The sequence below is a fragment of the Grampus griseus genome, assembly GCF_964374135.1.
Source record: "Grampus griseus genome assembly, chromosome: X".
Lineage (NCBI taxonomy): Eukaryota > Metazoa > Chordata > Mammalia > Artiodactyla > Delphinidae > Grampus > Grampus griseus.
In genome coordinates, this window is record NC_138999.1 from 15,327,619 (window position 1) to 15,339,884 (window position 12,266).

At 40.1% G+C, this 12,266-nt stretch overlaps 1 protein-coding gene and 1 pseudogene across 3 annotated transcripts in view; both read left to right on the top strand.

Annotated features, from left to right (window-relative positions):
• CDKL5 (cyclin dependent kinase like 5) overlaps nt 1-12,266 on the top strand; it is a gene marked incomplete at its 3' end in the record, with an annotated part of 125,979 nt that overhangs the window by 21,142 nt on the left and 92,571 nt on the right. The window lies entirely within an intron of this gene.
• On the top strand, nt 786-1,867 carry LOC309839409 (gap junction alpha-1 protein-like; annotated as a pseudogene). Its single transcript has one exon. The product of its transcript is annotated as a gap junction alpha-1 protein-like (transcript).

The window sequence follows — 12,266 nt, forward strand, 5'->3', positions numbered from 1 at the left end:
TGGTGCCTATTTGTTTCCTTCTTGGCACTTATTTAAATTTGCAATTGTATATTCACTTACTCACTTAGCCTTTTTCATTGATTCTAAGATATACATTTACCCCCACATTTCTGAAATTGGGGCACATCTTACCCTGGATACCTTGATTGCTTTCTGAATGGTAAATAAAATAATGGTTTATCTTACAATTAATTGTAATTAAAAAATCAATAAAATACTGTGCTTTTGATTATCTGTTCCGCTAGTTGATTGTGAGTTCCAAAGGAATCACAGTAGGAACCAGTGCCTAGTACAGTACCTGGCATCTAGTAGGCACTCCATAAATAATGCTTGGATGAATATCATTATCTGTTTGGGAGATGATGGCCCTGAAAAGTCTGAAGATGAATCAGTCAGTATATGCATGTAAATTTTTAATTCAGTGTCTGTGTTTGAGTTTTTAATCTTTGGAGATTGCCTTATTCTGGAATTGAAGATATTTAAATGTGTCTATTTTGTTCCCCTATTTCTGTAAATTGTCCCATTATCAATATATGTACATCCTTATTTAAGAGTATTTACTCACCATGTATGAAAAATGAATCTACATAAGCTTTTATCAGGTATCAGCAATTGCCTTTCATTAGGGGGAAGAATGAGGAAGGTACCAAATAGTAGCAGACTTGTGAGCTTTAGACAGTTTTGAGTTCTTGAACTTGCTTTTTCATTTTACTTCGTCCTCTAAGGAGTGCAGTCACTTGGCGTGCCTACTTCACTTTTAAGGGAAAGAACAGCAAACAGGCAGCATGAGTGACTGGAGTGCCTTAGGCTAACTCCTCGACAGGGTTCGAGCTTACTCCACAGCTGGAGGGAAGGTATGGCTCTCAGTCCTTTTCATTTTCTGAATCCTGCTACTGGGTACAGCAGTTGAGTTAACCTGGGATGATGAGTAGTTTGCCTTTTGTTGTAACACTCGACAGCCCGGTTGTGAAAACGTCTGCTACGATAAGTCCTTCCCAATCTCTCACGTGTGCTTCTGGGTCCTTCAGATTGTATTTGCATCTGTCCCCACACTTCTGTACCTAGCACACGTGATCTGTGTAATGCGAAAGGATGAGAAGTTGAACAAGAAAGAGGAGCAACTCAAAGTTGCCCCAACCGATGGTGCTAGTGTGGAGGTGCACTTGGAGGAAATTGAAATCAAGAAGTTCAAGTATGGCATTGAAGAACATGGGAAGGTGAAAATGAGGAGGGGCTTGCTGTGAACCTATACCATCTGTTTCTTCTTCAAGATAGTCTTTGAGGTGGCTTTCCTGCTGAGCCAGTGGTACATCTATGGCTTCCGCCTGAATGCGGTTTACACTTGCAAGCGAGACCCCTGCCACGTCAGGTGGACTGCTTCCTCTCTCGCCCCACAGAGAAAAGCATCTTCATCCTCTTCATGCCGCTGGTGTCCTTGGTGTCTCTTGCCTTGAATATCATAGAGCTTTTCTGTGTCTTTCTTGAGAGCATTAAAGACCATGTGAAGAATCCAGAGCGTGAGCCTTACCACAATACATCTGGTCTGCCAAGCCCCTCCAATGGCTCCTTATCAACTGTTGCTCTCTCCACCATGTCCCTTCACAGGGACAAGCTGGTTCCTGGAGACAGAAACAGTTCTTCCTGCGACAGTTACAGCAAACAAGGAAGTGAGCAGAACCCTGCTAATTACAGCACATAGCCAGTTCGAATGGGACAGGCAGGAAGCACCGTTTCTAACTCACATACACAGCTTTTTGATTTCCCTGTTGACAAGCGGAATTCTAAAAAAAATCTAGCTACTAGACACTGGCCATTGCAGCCCAGCAGCAGTTCTGCAGAGCCAGCAGTCATGCCAGCAGCAGTGTAAATGACCTAGAAATCTACACACGTGGTTGAAAGCATTACAATTCTGCTCAATTGTTAAAGAAAAGGAAAGTGCAATAGACAGTATACTTTTGTTTCAGTGGAGGTGGTACTCAACAACCTCAGTGGTGAGGCTTAGCAGATACAAAGACGTTAGACTACCACGGTTCTTTTGAGGTGTCTGGGATAGAAGGATGGAGAGAGAGGGATTAACAGGGATACATGTTCATATTTAAAATGGTTGACTCAGCTTGCAGTCTAAGTAAAAGTTGCACTAGGTGATGCATAAGTAAGGCCTTTTTCTCTCCCATATTCCCCTAGAATGGTTCAGTGTATGTGAAAGTGATAGATATTTGCCACGTATTGGTATAAACAGATGCAGTATAAACTCACAAACATAGATTTTAAAATAATGCTCACAGTGTTCAAATTTGAGCTTTTCTCGTGGACTTTTTGGTGTGGGTCAAAATGATGTTTGCATTACATAATTTCTACTGTGAAAATAAAGCACTGTTTTTTTCCTAACCCCCCCTCACCCCTAGTGTATCCTATTAGATACTGGTTCTATTCATTATAATTTTTTCTCTTTTGTAGAAGGATGTCACAAATGATTTCCTTTTTCTGAAATGTAATCATTGATGGTTGAATGATAGAATTTTAGTACTATAAACAGAACTCATTAATGTGAGAAATTTAAAAGAAATGCTTAGAGCTGGACTACTAAGTGTTCTTACCTGAATTTTGCAGTAACTGACAGTTCTTGCCTTTATCCAATTTAATAAACCCTACTGAATAAACATTATTTCAGAACTTATATTCTTTTGAGTTTGACAGTCTGTCTTTTGGTGTGGCAAGCATTTTTGATATTTGTCCTAAGATTTTATTTGGAATGCAAGAGAGGTTGAAAGAGGTTTGAGTATTATCCATGTAACTAATTTGTTTGAAATATATACCAAAGAAATCTAACCATTTCTTCAAATGTCTTTTTTAAAGCTCATCACAGATGATTGGTGAAAATGCTGAGCTTAATACTTTATTCTTGCATGGCAGCTACATAAGCAGTTTTGTACAGTGAGAAATACTAATTTGTTTAACATTTCACATTGAACTACTGTCATGTTCAGCTTTATTGCATGCAATGTAGACCTAGCCCATCATATATTCTAGAGAGTGTTCTTTGTTCAATAAAGTTTTAAGAGAGCAATCTGCATCACTGCCTTCTCTGAGAGCTTCTGGCTGCACTCATCTTCCTAGTCTTTTGAATTCTTCACTGGTACATCTTTATCTAAGCAAAATACGTGAGAATAGATTTTTGGAGATGGAATTGTGGAGACTATGTTAGAGAAGGTTTTAGTATTAGCATTTTTAATTATATGTAGCAGGATCACGGATATACTTACTACTTTCAGATGTGCAAAAAAATGTAGCTTCTTTGTTTTTCTTCTAACTGATCTACTCTTCATCAGAAGCTTCCTTCCACCCAACGGCACCCGGGGAAGGTGAAGCTGGGGACAGCATTAAGCCTGCCAATCCATCTGACTGCATCTTGCTCTGACAGTCTCATTTGGAAAACCCATTCTCTTGGTTTAGTCAAGAGTGTTTCACATTTCCTCCTCACAAACCTTTTCTTGAGGAAGAATCACTATTATTTTCTAATGGGGTGTGTGTTTCTGTGGAAGACTGCAAAACTCTTGAAACCTTGGAATTAGATTGGACACTGCCACCCTCACTTCCTGTTTCACATTAATTTTCACCTATTGCTTGCTTGATTTTCTTTAAATTTTTATCTTGAGATACAGATTCACATGCAATTATAAGAAATAATAGATTCCATATATCCTTCAACTCATTTCTCCCAATAGTAATATCTTACATAATTATAGCAGAATATCATAACCAGAAAACTGACATTGATATAATCCATGGACCGTACTCAGCTTTCACCAATTTTACATGCACTTGTGTGTGTGTGTGTGTGTGTGTGTGTGTGTGTAGTTCTATCACTTGTGTAGATTCATGTGACCACCACAGTCAAGATATAGAACAGTTTCATCACCAGGATTCCTTATGCAATCTTTTTATAGCCACAGCTGCATCCCTCCCTTCCCCTCTATCTGTCCTCTGGCAACCACTGATCTGTTTATCTCTGTAATTTTGTCATTTCAAGAATGCTATTTAAATATAATGATATAGTATATAACCGTTTGAGATTGGCCTTTTTCACTCAGCTTAACTCCCTTGCAACCCATCCAAGTTTTTGTGTGGACCAATAGTTTGTTCCTTTTTATTGCTGAGTAGTATTCCACAGAGTGGCGGTGTCACGGTTTATTCACCTATTGAAGGACCTTCAGGTTGTTTCTAGTTTTTGGCTATTACAAATAAAACTGCTTTGAACATTCATGTACAGGTTTCTTTGTGAATGTGTTTTCATTTCCCTGGAATAAATGCCCAAGAGTGTAATTGCTGAGTTGTATGCTAAATGAGCATATAGTTTTGTAAGAAACTAGCATACTCTTTTTCCAGAGTGGTTTCTATTCCCATCAGCAATGTATGACTGGTCTCGTTTCTCCATGTGCTCACCAGCATTTGGTATTATCACTATTTTTTATTTTAGCCATTCTGATAGGTATGTAGGTGATCTCATGGTAGTTTAAATTTGCATTTCTGTAATGGCTAATAATGTTGAATATCTTTTCATGTGCTTATTTGGCATCTCTGTATCCTCTTCAGTGAAATATCTTTTTGTGTCTTTTGTCCATTTTCTAGTTGAATGTTTGTTTTATTACTGTTCAGTTTAAGGAGTTTTTAAAATATATATATTCTGGATTAAAATCCTTTGTTAGATATGTTTGAAAATATTTTCTTCAGCTTGTAGCTTGTCTTTTCATTGCTTATTAATAGGGTCTTTCACAGAGCAGAATATTTTAATTTTGATGAGGTGATTTAACAGTTTTTTTCCTTGTATGTATTGTATTTTTGATGGTAAGTCTAAGAACTCTTTGTCTAGTCCTTTATCCTAAAGATTTTCTCCTTTGTTTGCTTCTAAAATTTTATAGATTTACATTTTGCATTTAAGTCCATGATCCATTTTGAGTTAATTTTTGTATAAGTTGTTTGAGAGATGTAGGTTGAGGCTTTTTGTTTTTTGGCTTGTGGATGACCAGTTGCTATAGCACCACTTGTTGAAAAGTCTCTCCTTCCTCCATTGAATTTCTTTTGCAGGCAAAAATCAGTTGAGCATAATCGCGTGGCTTTATTTCTGGGTTCTCTGAGGTGTCCCATTGATCGATGTGTTTATCCTTCTGCCAGTATCATGGTGTCTTGACTACTGATATGTAGCTCTGTAGCAAGCCTCAACATCAGATATAGTGATTCCTCCCACCTTATTCTGCTTTTTCGAAATTTCTTTAGCTATTCCAGGTCATATGCCTTTCAATTTCTGTTTTACAATAATCTTTCCTATATCTACAAAACACTTGCTGGGATTTTGATAGGAATTACTTTAAATTTATACATCATTTTGGGGAGAATTGGCATCTTGTTGAGTCTTCTGATACATGAGTACAGTATGTTTCTCAATTTATTTAGGTTCTCTTCAATTTTTTTCATTAACATTTTATAATTTTCAGGATACAGATCCTATAGCTATTTTTTTAGGTTTATATTTCATTTCCTTGGAGCAATTGTAAATGGTATTTTGCTTCTAATTTCTGTCTCCACATTTTTATAGTTTGTATATAGAAATGTGATTGATTTTTGTGTGTTTATCTTGTATCCTACAATCTTGCTAAACTCACTAGTTCTAGGAGTTTTTTGGTGGATTCCTTGGGATTCTATATGTAGACAATCATGTCATCTGCAAATTGTGTCCATTTTATTCCTTTGTTTACAATGTGTTTGCTTTTTATTTCTTTTTCTTCGCTTATTACTCTGATAAGAACTTACAATACTGTGTTAAGTAACAATGATTAGAGCAGACTTTCTTGTCTTGTTTGCAATCTTAGGGAAAAAGCATTGTCTTTCACCATTAAATATGATGTTAGTGGTAGGGTTTTGTGGATGATATTTATCAAGTTTAGGAAATTACCTTCCATTCTTAGCTTGCCAGAGTTTCTTTTTTTTTTTTAATCACGAATGGGTGTTGGATTTTGTCAGATTCTTCTGTTGCATGATTTTCCTTCTTTACCATGTTGATATGGTTTTCAAATATTGAATCAGCCTTGCATATCTGGAATAAATCCAACTTGGTCATGGTGCGTACTTCTTTTTATATATCGCTGGATTTGATTTGCTAATATTTTGAGGATTTTTGTGCCTGAGTTCATGAGCGATATCAGTCTGTAGTTTCCATTTTTTGTGCTGTCTGACAGGGTTTGGGTATCCACATAGTAGTAGCCTCATAAAATGAGCTAAGAAGTGTTTCTTCCTCTTCTAATTTCTGGAAGAGATTATGTAAAATTGATGCTGATTCGTCTTTAAATGTTTGGCAGAATTCTCCAGTGAACCCATCAGAGCCTGAAGAGTTCTTTTATTGGAAACTCTAAAATTACAAATTCACTGTATTTAATAATTTTCTGACTATTGTTTATTTCGTCTTGGTTAAGTTTTGGTAGCTTGTGGTTTTCAAGGAATTGGCCCATTTTTTTGTAAGTTGTCAAATTTATGAGTGTAAAATTTGTGGTATTTCTTTACTATCCTTTGAATGGCTACAGGATTTTAGGCATCTCCCCTATTTCATTCCTGATACTGATGATTTTTGTCTTCTCTCTTTTTAAAAATCTTTATCAGTCTTCGTAGAGGTTAATCAACTTTATCAATTTTTTTGTGGAAACAGATTTTGCTTCATTGATTTTTTTTCAGTCATTTTCCTCTTTGAAATTTCATTGCTTTCTGCTTTTATCTTTATTATTTCTTTCCATGTTGCTTTGGGTTTATTTTCTTTTTCTAGTGTAGAGGTAAGAATTTAGATTATTGATTTGAGACCTTTCTTCTTTTCTAACATATGGATTTAGTGCTATAAATTTCTCTCTTAGTATTGCTTTGGCTGCATCCCACATATTTTGATATATTTTCATTAAGTGATATGAAATTAAAATTTCCTTTAGACTTCTCTGTATGATGGCTGCTTTGAAATCTTTATCGGATAATTCTGACATCTCTGTGTTAGCATCTCGATAGTCTTCTCTCATTCATGTTGAGGTTTTCCAGGTCGTTAGCATGACAAGTCATTTTCTATTGAAACCTGGACATTTTGGACATTATGTCGTTAGATTCGGCCTTATTTAATCTTCTGTCTTATCTGGCCTCCTTTGACATTCCTCTGGCAGGGGAGGGGGCACCAGATGGGGATGGAAATTTGGTTTCCTCAGTTCGCCTCCATTGACACCCACTGGAGAGGGGGCTCCTTGTGACTGGTGTGGTTGGGAGTTGGGCTCTCCACTAGGCCTCTGTTTGTAATAGGGGCTGGGTGGGCACACTGCCGAGAGCACGAGAGCACGTGGCCATTACCGCACAACTGTTAGCGCGCGAGCCTTAGCGTGGTGGTTAGAGGTCGAGCTCTGCCAATGGTTGGCCAGACAGTGGTCCTCGCGGTGGAGAGCGCGATGAGAGGCAGATGGCGGCTGTCAGGTGAGCTGGGGGCCCAGGGGACAGACTGTGGGCTGTGTCCCAAAGGGCTCCCGAGCCCTCGCCACGGCTGCCCACTGGCCAGGCCCAGGCCTTGAGGCGACAGCAAACCTGTCCCCCATCCCCGCCTCTTTGACCTAATGGCGGTGGCGGTCTCCATGGGTCACAGTCCATAGGACCCGCCCCCCCAGCCCCCTTTGGGCGGCCTGAGGAGCCTGAGGGCCGGCTGAGTCCTGGATGCCTGGCTCCCTCAGTGATGACGGATGGGTGGGCGCCGCCAGCTGAGAGCTGCCTCTTCAGCTGGGCCTGGGCACTGGTGGGAGGACCCAGACTGGGTGCTGGACGAACGCTCCCGCTCAGGGACCCCCTTTTCTTAGCCAGGGCCTGGACCTTGGAGGGCGAAGGTCGATCCTTGGAACCTTGCCCTTTCTTGTCAGAACAGGGAATAGCATTTGTTTAGGTGGAGGTTTACAGGAACATCATGACCTGACCTCAAGAACAAAGGATCTGACACCAAGAAGTTTGCAACAACTAACCACACCCCTCCCTCACCTTTCTTATAAAAGGGCTTTGTTGAAAGCTTTTGGGGAGCTCAGGGTTTTTAAGGCATGAGCCACCCATCTCCTTGCATGGCCCCGCAATAAACCTTTCTCTGCTCCAAACGCTGACGTTTTGGTATCGTTTGGCCTCACTGCGCGTTGCGCACACGGACTTGCATTTGGTAACATGTTGATCACCCTGGTTAGGAGGGGCGGGAGGGGCAGGTGTGCCTTGTTACTGCTCCCCACGTGGCCTCCACTGACACTACCCTGGCAGGGGACTGGGTCTGCTTCCCACTCTGCCTTTGCTGGTGTGAATGGAGTCACAATTTTTACTGTTTCATCTGGCTGCAGTAGAGTGGTTATTGTCTACAAGTTTTCCATCTTGCTAGGCTGCTCCTTTTCTGGTCTTTTAGTTCGAGAGAGCAGGCTTTGGTTGGGGCTATTTTTTGTTTGTGTCATGGGCATTTTGGGGTTGCTTGTTGAAGTAGTTTTATTAGAGGTGCTTTAAAATCCTTGTCAGATAATTCCAACATTTATTTCATCTTGGTGGATATCTCTTTTCATTCAAGTTGTGACTTTCCAGGTCCTTGGTACAAGTGATTTTTTATTCTATCCTGGTCGATTTGTATATTATGAGACTCTGGATCCTTTTTGATTTTTTTTTGCTAAGCAGGCAGCCTCCCTGTTGTGGGATTGTGTGAGGGTCGGGTGGGGGGTGTATGTTCAGTTTCCTGCTTGGACCCCCTGATACCACCTCTGCAGAAGTGTTGCTCTTACTCCCACTGCCTCCTTGCAGATAGATGGGGCAGGTGTTCAGCTCCTCACTTGGCCCGGTTAATACCTTCCCAGAGAAAGTGGACCACTAATTCGCACTGCCTCTGCTCTGTCCTGCAGACACTACCCTCGCAGGGGCGCCAGCGTACTGTTGCCTGCTTCTGCCTAGGGGAAGATAGAAGATCAGCTCAGGGGCTGGACCCACCAACACCACAAGAGGGGAATGGAGCGCTGCCTGCTTCTGCCAGGCTGGGGATGGAAGATTAGGTCCCTGCTTCCTCGGGGGGGGGGGTGGGGGAGACAGTGTGTGTGTGTGTGTGTGTGTGTAAGAGTGTCTACCCGCTTAGCCCCACTGAAACCTCAGTGGGGTGTGGTGCAGTTTTTCCATTCATGTTTGCCTGAGTAGGGTGAGTATTGCCAGAAAAATTTTCCATTGTTAGCTCATCCTTTTCTTGGTCTTTTAGCGGTGGGAACAGGCTTTTCTTGGCACTTTTTTATATTTGTCTCTTGTCGGTTCCAGGTCAGAGCCTTCTGTGGCACCCTGTTGGGCATACATGGGAGACAGTGAGGAATCCCAGGGAACTCACTGCCGTGGTGTTCCTCAGGTCCTGAAGTCTCTAGGCGCTCGTCCTCCTGCTTTCCACCCTTTCTTCCTATCTTTGTGTGTTATGTACAAGGGTTTTTAGTTTTAAGAGGAAGGACCTGGGAGAAATGGGGCTACTCCATCTTTACCAAAAGTACAAGTTTTCGTGTGTGTGAAAATTCTGTAAACACCATTTATGTGATAATAAACATGAGTTCATTCTTCATATATACCACATATCAGACACTGTGATTGAAACTTAGTCCTTACCTTCAGAGATCTCACAGTTTTATGGAGTCAAAGTCCTGTGAAACAGATTTTAATTTGCCCCATGGCATTCAGGTAGAAACACAATTTTTTATTTTAGAAATAAAACTAAATCTAACTCCACACCACCTGGCTTGTTGGTATTACTGGCGCTCCTTTGCTTCCCATGGACTGATACAAGCCTCCTTTGTTTTATGACATACCAGGCAAATGGGGCAAGGGACGTAGTCCTTAGTGCTTTGTTGTTACCATGGTTACCATTGCTTGTTACTCAGGTTACCATTAAACCCTTTGCCAGGAGCTGTGCTCCAGTGGGCATTGGTTCCCTGGCCTCAGCTCTCCAGGCTCTGGTGCTTAGTCATCAGTCTGGAGGGATGTCTTCAAGCACCCCCACTGTCCCAAGTTCTGGACACTCCTCTGCCTCCTGCGGAAGCTGCAGCCCGGTAATCCTCCCAGTCCAGGAGGAGTGTCAGCTTTCTTTGGCATTAGTGTATTGGACGGGAAGTTTGGCTTTACTGGGACTTTAGTGGACTTTATGTAGTAAGGACTGTTAGTTCTCTCCAGGGTCAGGAGAAGCCCCTCAGGGACAAATCCCATGCTCTTGGCTTTCCTCTGGAAACTTGCTTTAGTGATCTGGGAATGCCCCGCAGCAGAGCATTTTGAACTTGATGATGGTAATAACGGTAATAACATTTAGCTCATGTGCTGTTCTGAACATTTTCCTTGTATCCTCTCATTTAATCCTAATAGCAACCTCAGGAATAAGTGATATCATTAGAGCCAGTTTTCTGGTCTAATGCTCTGCTAATTGATGCTTTTCCATTAGACAAAAGAAATTGAGGCACCGAGAAGTTAACAAACTTGCCTAAAGTCTCTCAATTAGTAGATGGTAGAGCCAGGATTCAAATCCAGGCAGTGTGGCTCTGGATCTGAAGTGCTCACACTTCTTCTGGATGTGTGACATCCTTTGACTTTCAGTTTGCTGTATTATTATTTGTTTGAAATCAAGATTGTGTCTGAAAGAAGTGCTTCTGGGCTTCTGAAAATTATCACAGAATTAAATGTAATTAAACAGTGTTGCTAATTAGAAACACTTTTTGTTTTCTTTCATATGAAACCATATAGATAGATCTGGCAACAGGAGTATGAAAAATAACCTGTCCATATCTTATATTTTAAGCTGGAGTATATAGTCCTCTAATAATCAGATTTTTTTATTTGTTTCTGAAAGTAGGAAATAATGATTTTGTTAGAAATTTCTGTCTTTTTCTTTGGTTGTTTAGGGCTCAAGAGAAAATTTAACCAGATTATTTTTTATGATATATCTATTATTTATCACAGTTCTTTATACAGTTGTGACATTTTCTATTGCTTTAGGTGCCTTTTTGTTCAAATACAGGTAGTAGAATAACTAGAAGGATGTGATTCACAAGTCATTATATGAATATTATCCATGCCCTTAGATTTAAATTCTACTTTAGGGGCTTATTATAAAGTGGTTGTAATGTAGCCAAGTTTCTTTGTTCAGAAAAGATTTGTGCTGCCCTTTAAGTTGATTTTTCAGTGAAAATATGTAAATTTTTCCATTCATTTAAAACGTGGAATCAAGTTTCATTTACATATGTATTCTATGTACTTGATAGTATAATCTAACAGTTTGTTCTGTCCCTTATAAACACACAATGTTGAATATAAAATTTCTGCCATGTTTTGTTAGAGAATAATGTATAATTTCTCTTAAAGTCATCCATTAATTTGCGTTTTTTCATACCATTGGTTCTTAAATTTCTACAGGCACTTTCTCACTATGTGATTTATCTGAATAACTGCGTGATTTATCTGAAGCAGATATCTTTTTTAAATTTGTATTAATTTGTTATCCATGCCGTTTAAATACATTCTTTGTTGATATATAAAGATTCTTTGTTAGTTCTGGCTCAAGAGAAACTACAGGAGTGAGCTTTGAAACTTAAAATGTAATTCATTAAGCAGACATCTGTTAAAACACCTGCTATAGTGGATCCTGCTGGATGTTTGGAATAAAAAACAGGAAGGACATGATTAGTGATTGTAGAGAACCCACATTCTGGAAGGGAAAGGCTCATGACAGCATAATGATTGGGATGTGGTCTCTGCCCTTGAGGAGTTCTTGGGCCAACAGAGAATGAAAATGTCACAAAACAGATCATTTCAAAACTCAGGGGATTGGTCCTTTTAACAAAAATAATATTTCAGTCTTTATTTTCTGTGATGTTTTTAGGTATGATAAAATTTACTTATCCCGTTTCTATGCCCTGTGTGTCCATTGCCTCATTTCTTCTTGGTCCCTGTAAGATCCATAAGAAGTACTTAGAGCAATTGAACTGCTTAATTCACCCAGCCCACCCATTTGGAGGCCTTTCTGCTAGGTCTTAGGGGCGAGAGTTATGTGAAGTGTCTGTACTCTTGGATCTTAACTGTGGTCTGAGGTGGGCATTGAGGCAGGATTGCAAACCAGAGATTCCAGGGAAGTTGTGGTAAGAGCTTGGTAGGAGGTGTGGTTAGTGTGCTACCGACCGCAAGAGAGGAGCACACAAAACAAGCTGGGGGATCATGCAGTGCTTCCCGAAGGA